Raw genomic sequence first — 13,063 nt, 5'->3', positions numbered from 1 at the left:
CCCAGAAAGGCATTACTTCATGAAAATTATTATGCCAATTATAATTTCAAAATGCGCTAAATGAGTGATAATTACCCCTGTTAGGGCCCTTGCAGTAAACATTTTAAGAGCCCTCCAAATGTACTACAGCAATCAGTGATTAGTAAAACAGGCTATTATTGCCCATTTTTTCATCAGTTCTGCTATGTGAAACACAACCTACAAGACCTAATCTTGTGCACATAACTCTGACTACATTAATGACAATGGTCGATTTGCTTAAAGTTTCTCATGGACTAAGCAGTCAATTGTAATCTGTAGTTTAGTCCTGAGGGTAACAGGCTTGCAGCCAGATGTGTTCATCTGCAGGCATAGGCAAATAAAACATTGAGGGAGGTTAAGATCCACTGGTGCAAGGGGCTGATGTCCAAATCAAACATCTGTTAACTGGGTCTACCCCAGTGCCGTGGCTAGGCCTGGATCCACCAGAGCTAGTTTAAGAAATGTCTCCCTCTGGACAGGCAGGGGATTGAAGACCAGCTGTGCAGTAGTTAGCACAGGCCATGGAGAGTGGCGTATAGCACCACCAACACACACCATTCAGATGGAGATTTAACATGCTATAGCACCCACCCTATGACACGATTCATTAATAACTTCCCATTCCCTGGTATCCCCAACATCAGATATACATCCACATTTCTCCCCTTTTCCTGTGAGGGGAGAGACAGCACGTTCTATTAGAGCCTTCTACTAAGATACAGGGCTTTGCAAAGCAGCACTGTCACCACCATGCACATCAGCAAATCAAAGTAATTCATGCAAACTGAATCTGGATGAGTTAAAAACATGTGATTCAATAAAGAGAAATAAAGCATTATTCTCCCTCTTGTGTAAGTGCTGTGTAACTCTACGTAGGAGGCAGCTGAGGCAGAGAGGATGACCAGACATACATTGAGCAGAGCAAACAACCTCTTGGCTGAACTTATCTAGCCCAGTGTTCTCTACATACAGTAAGCAATGAGAAAACAAGACAACAGTAGCAACACAAATGTTGCTGTTCACTTTATCTGTAATCAACATGCTTACATCCCCTGAAAAAAAAGGCAGGCGAGGAAAAATCAATGATCCAGGCCAACTTTATTGTCAAAGAGAAGCAATAAATGCACTTACCTTCAACCTCGCCTGCTTCTCACGGTCCCAGGGTCTGGTAATTAGAGAAGGGATGGATGGAAGGAGGGATAGAAGGACAGATGGAGGCTGGAACCCAAGGAGAAGACGATTACAAGATGATGAGTTTCATTGTAGACAGCCTAGGTTGAATGATACTCCTCTGTCACTCACAACACTAACTCAAAGATGCCTGTAGGTAAACACATTGGCCGTGGATTGGGATACTGCAGATCTGGATATAGATATTGTTGTTGGTCTGTACGGAGGTCTGTTATAATACTGTTATAATAATGCTTATTTTGTATTTGTATGTATTAGGGATCCCCATTAGCTGCTGCCAAGGTAGCAGCTACTCTTCCTGGGGTCCAAACATATTAAAGCACTTACACTACATATAAAACAAAAGATAAAACAGTACATCATATAACATTATTACACCACTACATATCTACAATACAAAATGTTTAATACCACCATACAACAATATCACAATGTGTGCTGTTCCATAAGGTGTATGTTTACCTGTTTTTTTAATCTGATTCTACTGCTTTCATCAGTTACCTGATATCATGGCTCTATGTAGTACTGTGCACCTCCCATAGTCTGTTCTGGACTTGGGTACTGTGAAGAGACCTCTGGTGGCATGTCTTGTGGGGTGTGCATGGGTGTCCGAGCTGTGTGCTAGTATTTTAAACAGACAGCTCGGTACATTCAGCTTGTCAACACCTCTTACAAAAACAAGTAGTGATGAAGTCAATCTCTCTTCCACTTTGAGCCATGAGAGATTGACATGCATGTCATTAATGTTAGCTCTCCGTGTATTATTAATGGCCAGCCGTGCTTCCCTGTTCTGAGCCAACTGCAATTTTCCCAAGTCCCTCTTTGTGGCACCTGACCACACTACTGAACAGTAGTCTAGGTGTGACAAAAATAGGGCCTGTAGGACCTGCCTTGTTGATAGTGTTATTAAGAAGGCAGAGCAGCGCTTTATTATGGACAGACCTCCCCATCTTAGCTACTGTTGTATCAATATGTTTTGACCATGAGAGTTTACAATCCAGGGTTACTACAAGCAGTTTAGTCACCTCAATTTGCTAAATTCCACATTATTCATTACGAGATGTAGTTGAGGTTTAGGGTTTAGTGAATGATTTGTCCCAAATACAATGCTTTTAGTTTTGGAATAATTTAGGACTAACTTATTCCTTGCTACCCATTCTGAAACTAACTGCAGCTCTTTGTTAAGTGTTGCAGTTATTTCAGTTGCTGTAGTAGCTGACGTGTATAGTGTTGAGTCATCCGCATACATAAACACACTGGCTTTACTCAAAGCCAGTGGCATGTCGTTAGTAAAGATGGAAAAAGGTAAGGGGCCTAAACAGCTACCCTGGGGAATTCCTGATTCTACCTCGATTATGTTTGAGAGGCTTCCATTAAAGAACACACTCTGTGTTCTGTTACATTTTACATTTTAGTCATTTAGCAGACGCTCTTATCCAGAGCGACTTACAGGAGCAATTAGGGTTAAGTGCCTTGCTCAAGGGCACATCGACAGATTTTTCACCTAGTTGGCTCAGGGATTAGAACCAGCAACCTTTCGGTTACTGGCACAACGCTCTTAACCACTAAGCTACCTGCCGCCCCAGGTTAGACAAGTAACTCTTTATCCACAATATAGCAGGGGGTGTAAAGCCATAACACATACGTTTTCCAGCAGCAGACTATGATCGATAATGTCAAAAGCTGCACTGAAGTCTAACAAGACAGCCCCAACAATCATTTTATCATAAATTTCTCTCAGCCAATCATCAGTCATTTGTGTAAGTGCAGTGCTTGTTGAGTGTCCTTCCCTATAAGCGTGCTGAAAGTCAGTTTGTTTACTGTGAAATAGCATTGTATCTGGTCAAACACAATTTTTTCCAGAAGTTAACTAAGGGTTGGTAACAGGCTGATTGGTCGGCTATTTGAGCCAGTAAAGGGGGCTTTACTATTCTTGGGTAGCGGAATGACTTTAGCTTCCCTCCAGGCCTGAGGGCACACACTTTCTAGTAGGCTTAAATTGAAGATGTGGCAAATAGGAGTGGCAATATCGTCCGCTATTATCCTCAGTAATTCTCCATCCAGATTGTCATACCCCGGTGGCTTGTCATTGTTGATAAACAACAATACTTTTTTCACCTCTTCCAAACAGACTACGGAATTCAAAAGTACAATTGTTGTCTTTCATAATTTGGTCAGACACACTTGGATGTGTAGTGTCAGCGTTTGTTGCTGGCATGTCATACCTACGTTTGCTTATCTTGCCAATGAAGAAGTCATTAAAGTAGTTGGCAATATCAGTGGGTTTTGTGATGAATGAGCCATCTGATTCAATGAATGATGGAGTCGAGTTTGCCTTTTTTCCCAAAATTTCATTTAAGGTTCATTTAAGATGCTCCAAAGCTTTTTACTAGCATTCTTTATATCTTTTATTTTTGTTTCATAGTATAGTTTATTTTTATTTTTAATAGTCTGTATAGTCACATGATTTCTTAATTTACAGTATGTTTGCCAATCAGTTGGGCTGCCAGACTTATTTGCCATACCTTTTGCCTCATCCCTCTCAACCATACCATTTTTAAATTCCTCATCAATCCAAGGGGATTTAACAGTTTTTACAGTCATTTTCTTAATGGGTGCATGCTTATTAGTAACTGGAATAAGCAATTTCATAAATATGTCAAGTGCAGCATCTGGTTGCTCCTCATTACACACCACAGACCAGCAAATATTCTTTACATCATCAACATATGAATCACTACAAAACATATACACTATATTAGGCCCAGCCTTTGGAACTTTGGTTCTCCTAGATATGGCTACTATATTGTGATCACTACATCCTATGGATTTGGATACTGCTTTAAAGCCAATTTCTGCAGCATTACTAAAGATGTGATCAATACATGTTGATGATTTCATTCCTGTGCTGTTTGTAAATACCCTGGTAGGTTGACTGACAACCTGAACCAGGTTGCAGGCACTGGTTACAGTTTTTTCTTGAGTAGGCAGCTTGATGAGAGCCAGTCAATATTTAAATCACCAAGAAAATATACTTCTCTGTTGATATCACATACATTATCAAGCATTTCACACATATTATCCAGATACTGACTGTTAGCACTTGGTGGTCTATAGCAGCTTCCCACAAGAATGGGCTTTAGGTGAGGCAGATGAACCTGTAGCCATATTACTTCAACAGTAGCCATATTACAACAGTATTTAACATGAGATCATCTCTAAGCTTTACAGGAATGTGGTTCTGAATATAGACTGCAACACCACCCCTGTGGCATTTCTGTATTTTCAGTAGATGTTATAACCATGTATTGCTACCACTGTATCATCAAAGGTATTATCTAAGTGAGTTTCAGAGATAGTCAGAATATGAATGTAATCTGTTACAAGCAAGTTGTTGACTTCATGGACCTTGTTTCTCAGGGTGCATATGTTAATATGGGCAATTTTTAGCACTTTTCTGGGTTGCTTGATTGTTTTTAAAGCTAAACTGGGAAGCTTATCAGAAGTAGACTTGCTCATGTTATTTATATTGGAGCTGATAGTGCAGGGTGAGCTGCACACAATGGTCTTCCTACTAGGGCACACCGCCTCAGTGCTAACAGTGTAACTCTGGTTCATAGGCTCATGAGTGCTGCATACAATAGCTGTAGGATCAACAGAGGTATTCAGGGCAATTAGGGGGACATAAATTAAGTTACTCACATTGTGTCTGCCAATGCCCCTAGAATAATGTACATTTGATGCAGCATTATGACGACTCATTGTCACAATGGTAGGGATGAACTGAGCTGGTCTTGGGTCATTGATGTTTCAACGCAGCCTATTTTCAATAAGGGATGTAGGACTTGGGTTAATGAATGTATGCTTTACTGTTAACGTATCTTAAGGTGTCTGACATTGATTGCAACACCTCTAAATAAAGACTTTTCAAAGTAAATAGAAATGTTGCCATAATGACAATTGTAAACAAAAAACTGTAACATGAATAGCTATTTTTAGACATCTCATGACGTAATGTTCAAGTGGTATGCCGAATGAATGCCATGAACAATTAACATTGGATTTGGTTCAGCAGTGGGGCAGATAAAATATTTAGTCTCAGCTACCTTAAGTGTTTCTATAATTCACATTGCATCATGATGAATTTATTGTGTTGAGGTTCTATGACAGATCAAAGCATAAGGGCCTTGGATAAAAAGCTAAGCATGTTGGAAAGAACGTGTAGGAATGCAAAGATAACCTTGGAATATCACTGTTTAACATGTTAATGACTAGGCAGGGAGTAGTTAAACAGGTAATAAGAGACTAGAACAATAGCTCGTCTACCTGGAACAGTGATGAGAGGGGATGGAAAGAAACAAAGATGATAAAAAGACCTGTGAGTAAAAGACATGTCATTGATGCGCAAAATAAATTGTAAACTAGTTAGATGGTGTAACCTTTCCCTGGATGCCTGGATCCTATTTATCTTCCTGTCTCTCAACTCGGCGTTCTTTTTTTAATGAAAGAGATGGTGCAAGCTTGAACTTTGTTTTTCCTCGTAAAGGACAAATTCTATTGGGGAAGTGTTGATTGAACAGAAGCCCTAATACCCTCAGTTTCTCCTCTACTTAAGAGGGCACAGTTGAGCTGAAGCGAACACCCATTTATCACGACATCTCTGGAGCTGCCCTGCGGGCATGGAGAGATGGGAGCTGGCAATACAGCTGACGGACTGGCAAAGGCCTGCTATTACCCAAGCACAGGCCCCTGTCTCCCTTAGGAGTTTCCCCCTGCCTTGCCTTGCCTTCCCAGGCAGAATGTCCCAGCGGTGACAATGAGGCGCAGGGCGACTGATAGTGACGGTAATTAAAAGGGTTGATTAAAGTGACGGAAGGCGGACACCCAGGGAGAAAACAAGGTTCAGGAGAGAGAGGGAGGGAGAGCAGTAGAGCAGGAATCATGTCAGATCACTCCTCGAGTTAACAGGAGAGCCAGATAAATACTTTTTTCTGCAAGTCACTTCAATTGGGGCAAAATCTCTAGAGGGCTGCCATCACAGAAGACATAGAAAACTGTAATTCTGCGGGAATGATGGTTGCCTGTTAGATTCAATGCCCACAAGGTAAATCTGGTGGTAACAATCTAAATCTGAATATTTGAAGGTGAAGTTAGTCTATTGCATTTGACTTTCACAAACAGTCACTACCAGCAGTCTAACAACTTAATTCAAGTTCAAATGTATAGATGAGAATGTTTGAAGCAACAAAGAGCACAACTGGATCCAGGGGCAATTAAGCTATTGGTAAAGAGAGTTCAAAGTCCTGGTGTTCGCTGGCTAGATATCTTGTTTATTAGCACTGGCCAAGACTTCCCAAAGAGACATCAGAACCAGATGATAGCTTTTCAGCCAAACAGTGGACCTGCAGGGGAAACCAAATTAACTCCTGGGGTTTTGCAACTTAAAACCCTGGCCAGTTTGTTTTTCCCGGCCTCACACATGCACACTGACCTGAGGAAGCCTCACTCTACAAAATCCAGCACTTTTATACATTAGTCTAGCCGTCTAGTACCACTCGTCTAATTTGGGCTTGCCCAGAGGGGGTAACAACTCAACAACCTGAACTTCAATTGCAATAGCCTCCGAAAACTGAAGACAAAAACAAACATCACTTTTAATTAGGGAGACACTCTGGACAGACCTTAGAGTTAAGTTAATTTGACATTGTGTTTTTTATGTCCAAATACAAACTGACATTCATTAAATTCATACAGAGCAGCTAATGTGATAACTCAAAATGAAAAGATTTTGTTGATTATTCTGCTTGTAGTAAATACATTACATAAAAGGAACTGCCAGTTGCTGTACCCTTGTATTATTCTACAATGACAAGTGCTTTGTTAGATTCCTCTTGGCACACAAAGCATTATGATGCATTTCCATATTAATCTCTCTGTACATATGCCCTAGCATCCATAATGGCAGCACGACAGAAAGACTACAGAATTTAACCATTTGTACATGACAAGGTTTTGATTGATGGAAGGAGAAGTAACAGCAGGATAACTTTTGGACTAGAACCAACAGAACTCAACCCAAGGCAGCATGAGTCAAGCTGGATAGTGGGTCACCTTGATCCAACTTCCAGTCACATGAATGACGGGATGATGAAGGTTGTTTCGTAAACTTCTCAGTTGTTTGAAACCTTGTTCCTCTACAAGCTGTGAATGGGAATCCACACATTCCCACCCAAGAATCAGAGCACAAGACTGAGGACAGACAGTCCAATGTGTTGCGTGTGTCCTTTACTTCAAAGCTACTGTAGGCCTGTCTCCACCAGAGAGAAACGCTGTAGATTCAGAACGTAGCCTCCCAGAATCAAATTCTTCATGATCTACTTGCATTATAATCCAATTAATCTAATTAATAACGGTGTTCTTGCTTTTTTCCTTGTGACCAAATATAAGTAATGTGTACATGCTAGACAGGCTCCATCGTATTTATAGCTTCCGGTTAGGCGTTCCTAACGTGATATAAAGACGTGGCATTTACTGGGGCTAATATTTTTCTATCATTGCTCACCGTACCATGTATATCCACCCGCTGCTGGAGATAATGCACAAATATGATAACAGATCAACTCCCCGCCATAAATTCCCCAGGAACAGATGAGCTGAGCTAGGAAGTTGCACTGGACTGAGACACCAACACACAGAATGTAATTGAGGTAGGAGAGGCAGAGTGAGACCAATGCCAAGAGCATTAAAAAACGTAATAGTTTCAAAATTGGCCACCGTAAATGTCATTATTTATTTCCTAATGAATGACAACTTGTATTCTGTCCTCGCTGTCTGTGAACCAACACTGACATTTGAGCTATAGGCCTAGGAAGCCTACTTGGAAACCTGGGCTAGTGGGCTCCATATTGAAAATGCAGACTATTGTCAATTTAAGTCACTTCATGTCAAAGTGGGTGAGAAGCATCCAGCTGCAGACGGGCGCCTGGTCTGCTAATGTCAAAGCGCATGCGCTCTAACACCCTGGACCAGAGTTATAATATGTCACTAGCTCTGGTCCAGGGCATACCCATATAATTAGGAATTTAAAAGGATCTCTATGCTAGTAGCTAGCTAGCTCTGGTCCACACTAGCTCTGGACCAGGGCATAGCTAGTAGCTCTGGTCAGCACTAGCTTTGGTCCAGGGCTTAGCCACAGATTTTTATAACTAAGATAAACCACAGCCTGTCTTTCAATGGGAACTAATTAGTCATAGTGGGCAGAAAAAGCAAGGAGGTGGGCAGAGCCAAGCACGAGCTAGCGAGATCCTATTGGCACGTTCTAGCATACATTTGCATATTTCCGTTAGGGAACGCCTACTCTGTGAAGTGCGCGTGTGCAATAACTAAATTTGCCTTTGCACTCCTTCTAAACAACACCATTTTTTAAAACTTTGGCAAAGGGCAAAGTCTACTAACTTTTGTCCACTCTGTTCGTAACAAATTCTAGTCTTGGGAACAGAAAACTGTATTGAGATCAAATGTTTCATTGATGAGAAAATGTGCAGAATCCATCTCGTTACATCTTCTCCCACTGCCGGCCAATTGGCTTCCTCTCACTTCCATATTTGTTAGTGAGTGGAAAGGCCACGCGGATACTTCACATTTATACATCCTGGGAAATATCTGTCTCATTGTTCTATCTGTGGCGTAGCTAGTAGCTAGCAAGCTCTGGACCACACTAACTCTGGTCTAGCTCTGGTCCGTACTAACTAGCTCTGGTCCAGGGTGTAGTTAGTGGCTAGCTACCTCTGGTCCGCATTAACTCGGTTTTAGCTCTGGTCCACAATAACTAGCTCTAGTCCAGGCTGTAACTAGTAGCTAGCTAGCTCTAGTCCGCACTAACTCTGGTCTAGCTCTGGTCCGCACTAACTAGCTCTGGTTCAGAGTGTAGCTAGTGGCTAGCTACCTCTGGTCCACAATAACTAGCTCTAGTCCAGGGTGTAACTAGTAGCTAGCTAGCTCTAGTCCGCACTAACTGTGGCCTAGCTCTGGTTCGCACTAACTAAATCTGGTCCAGGGTGAAGCTAGTTGCTAGCTAGCTCTAGTACGCACTAAGTAGCACTGTTCCAGGGCATAGCTAGTAGCTCTAGTCAGCACTAGCTTTGGTCCAGGGCGTAGCTAGTAGCTAGCTAGTTCTAGTCCGCACTAACTGTGGCCTAGCTCTGGTTCGCACTAACTAGATCTGGTCCAGGGTCTAGCTAGCTACCTCTGGTTCGCATTAACTCTGTTTTAGTTCTGGTTCGCACTAACTAGATCTGGTCCAGGGTGTAAATAGTAGCTAGCTAGCTCTAGTTCGAACTAACTGTGGCCTAGCGCTGGTTAGCACTAACTATATCTGGTCCAGGGTGTAGCTAGTAGCTAGCTAGCTCTGGCCGCACTAGCTTTGGTCCAGGGCGTAGCTAGTATATACAGTTGAAGTCAGAAGTTGACATACACCTTAGCCAAATACATTTAAACTCAGTTTCACAATTCCTGACATTTAATCCTAGTAAAAAATTCAGTTAAGATCACCACTTTATTTTAAGAATGTAAAATGTCAGAATAATAGTAGAGAGAATGATTTATTTCAGCTTTTATTTTTTTCATCACATTCCCAGTGGGTCAGAAGTTTACATACACTCAATTAGTATTCGGTAGCATTGCCTTTAAATTGTTTATCTTGGGTCAAACGTTTCGGGTAGCCTTCCACAAGCTTCCCAGAATAAGTTGGGTGAATTTTGGCCCATTCCTTCTGACAGAGCTGGTGTAACTGAGTCAGGTTTGTAGGCCTTCTTGCTCTCACATGCTTTTTCAGTTCTGCCCACAAATTTCCTATAGGATTGAGGTCAGGGCTTTGTGATGGCCACTCCAATACCTTTACTTTGTTGTCCTTAATTCATTTTGCCACAACTTTGGAAGTATGCTTGGAGTCATTGTCCATTTGGAAGACCCATTTGAGACCAAGCTTTAACTTCCTGACTGATGTCTTGAGATGTTGCTTCAATATATCCACATAATTTTCAACTTAGTGTAACTTCTGACCCACTGGAATTGTGATACAGTGAATTATAAGTGAAATAATCTGTCTGTAAACAATTGTTGGAAGAATTACTTGTGTCATGCACAAAGTAGATGTCCTAACCGACTTGCCAAAACCATAGATTGTTAACAAGAAATTCGTGGAGTGGTTGAAAAACTCGTTTTAATGACTCCAACCTAAGTGTATGTAAACTTCCGCCTTCAACTGTAGCTAGCTCTAGTCCACACAATTTCCGTTCTAGCTCTGGTCCGCACTAACTAGCTCTGGTCTAGGGTGTAGTTAGGAGCAAGCTACCTCTCGTCCGCATTAACTCTGTTCTAGCTCTGGTTTGCACTAACTAGATCTGGTCCAGGGTGTAGTTAGTAGCTAGCTAGCTCTGGTCCGCACTAACATGCTCTTGTGGTGTCCAAGACAACGTTGCTAATTATGCTGTGATGATAAGAAGTCCGCTTACACTGTTCTTTGATTATAAAGATTTATTGTATCAAAGTTCACAGTATTAATTTACAGATATCTGCAGTTATATCTGGAGAGAAACGGCCAATCTGTTGATCCAATATGTTGTCTCCCCCAGTCCCTTTGTTCAGAACCTGGTATTTATAGCCTATGTAACATAATATGGCGTGATTTTAATAAACCAATCCCTGGCCTTCCACATATCTCCCCATATCCTCTATTCCAAGAAGCCTATGTAGTAATGCTTTCCAGATGTTTCCGCAAGCAGAGCCAAGTTACCTCTAACACACTTTTTGCAAACGTCAGCAAAATCATAGACCCTCAGACACTACACTCTGGTCCAGGGTGAAGCTAGTATCTAGCTAGCCTGGTCCACACTAACTCTGGTCTAGCTCTGGTTTGCACTTACTAGCTCTGGTTCAGGGTGTAGCTAGTAGCTAGCTAGCTCTAGTCCGCACTAACTGTGGTCTAGCTCTGGTTCACACTAACTAGATCTGGTCCAGGGTGTAGCTAGTAGTTAGCTAGCTCTGGTCTGTACTAACTAGCTCTGGTCCAGGGCGTAGCTAGCTAGCTTTGATCCACACTAACTCAGGTCTAGCTCTGGTCTGCACTAAGTACCTCTGGTCCAAGGTGTAGCTAGTAGCTAGCTAGTTCTAGCCTGCACTAACTCAGGTCTAGCTCTGATCTGCATAAACTACCTCTGGTCCAGGGTGTAGCTAGCTAGCTCTGGTCCGCACTAACTAGCTCTGGTCCAGAGTGAAGCTAGTAGCTAGCTAGCTCTGGTCCGCACGAACTCTATTCTTCACTAACTAGCTCTAGTCCAGGTGTAGCTAGTAGCTAGCTAGCTGTAGTCCGCACTAGCGCTGGGCCAGATCGTAGCTAGCTAGCACTGGTCCGCACTTGTCTGGTCCATGGCGTAGCTAGTAATTCTGGTGCAGGGCGTACCTAGCAGCTAGGTATCTCTGGTCCGCACTAGCGCTGGTCTAGCTCTGGTCCAGGGCGTAGCTAGCTAGCTCTGGTCCAGGGCGTAGCTAGCTAGCTCTGGTCTGCACTAGCTCTGGTCTAGCTCTGGTCTGTACTAGCTCTGGTCCATGGCGTATCTAGTAGCTAGCTAGCTAGTTATGTAATTTCACCACCCGTGCTGTTGGTGGCGGTAATGCACCATCCTGTCTGGCACCCTTCGACATCCTGTCGTACTAGCTCTGGTCCAGGGCGTAGCTAATAGCTGGCTAGCTCTGGTCCAGGGTGTAGCTAGCTAGCTCTGGTCCGCACTAGCGCTGTACTAGCTCTGGTCTATGGCGTATCTAGTAGCTAGCTAGCTAGTTATGTAATTTCACCACCCGTGCTGTTGGTGGCGGTAACGCACCATCCTGTCTGGCACCCTTCGACATCCTGTTAGCTCGTATGTCTCACAGCGTCTGTGCCCTAAGAATGTATCTGCTGGAAGCAGGTAGGCTTACCATGTCTCACTGCCAAGGGAGGCGATAGACAGACAGGAAGAAGTGACCATCTTTGTGATTGCCTGGGTAGCCACGGAGGCAAGAAGATGATTTACTGAATAAAGGTGCAGTGTAATCACTGACGACTGCAATCATGTGCTCAAGACCAAAGAAGACAAATTTGACAAGAAAATACACTTCGGCTCAATGTCACATTACACTTAAATTAACATTTTTGGGGGACAAATTTCACATCCCGTATCATACACGTCTGTTCATTACAATAAACACTATTATGACAATTACAAACTCCCTCACCAAGGCAACATTGGATCAAACAAGCACATGCCTAGGCAACTACCTGGAGAACAAGGAAGTGATACAGGTGTGAGAAGAGACTAACAGGTAGGAAACGCGTTTCTTGAATCCTTGAATGATAACTCAAATTACTCAAAGGCAGGAAAAATATTGACATCAACATTACTGTAATGAGCTACTGGAGGTATGGCTGAGGCATGGATATGTTGCCGAATCGCAGTCTGTTTGGACTTGTCCCAGCAAATCAATACGATGCAATCAACTAGACAACGCTGCAAAACACTCAACAACATGTTTTCAGTGTGGGGCGTAAAGTACACATTTTAATAGTGAATGTCCGGCTGTCTTTAGCAATGTGAGAGAGTTTGCATTAGGGAAAATTGTGCGCTACAGTCAGAGTGCACACGTGATGGCCTCTGGACTCATCATCACACGTAGCTATAGAATTGTAACGTGATATGTGAATGCTTCCCTACCTATTACAGTTTTGCTAGTGTAAAGCACCGCCTGACATTTTTCAACGAACATTTACATGGCGATACTTCCTTAATTCTCAATTTGGAAGTTACCGTTGTCTTCT

The 13,063-nt window shown here is 42.5% G+C and overlaps 1 protein-coding gene across 2 annotated transcripts in view; it reads right to left on the bottom strand.

The window, feature by feature from the left end:
* Positions 1 to 13,063, bottom strand: part of LOC311138462 (bis(5'-adenosyl)-triphosphatase-like) — a 341,753-nt gene that overhangs the window by 315,134 nt on the left and 13,556 nt on the right. For both annotated transcript variants that reach the window (XM_084173146.1, XM_084173147.1), the window contains exon 3: positions 1,153 to 1,239. The gene's annotated coding sequence lies outside the window, so the exon portion shown is untranslated. The remainder of the gene's footprint in view (positions 1 to 1,152; positions 1,240 to 13,063) is intronic.

The sequence above is a fragment of the Coregonus lavaretus genome (assembly GCF_964263955.1).
Source record: "Coregonus lavaretus genome assembly, chromosome: 12".
Classification (NCBI taxonomy): Eukaryota; Metazoa; Chordata; class Actinopteri; order Salmoniformes; family Salmonidae; genus Coregonus; species Coregonus lavaretus.
The sequence above is the reverse complement of the archived record's forward strand: the minus strand, read 5'-3'. Positions and strand labels throughout refer to the sequence as shown.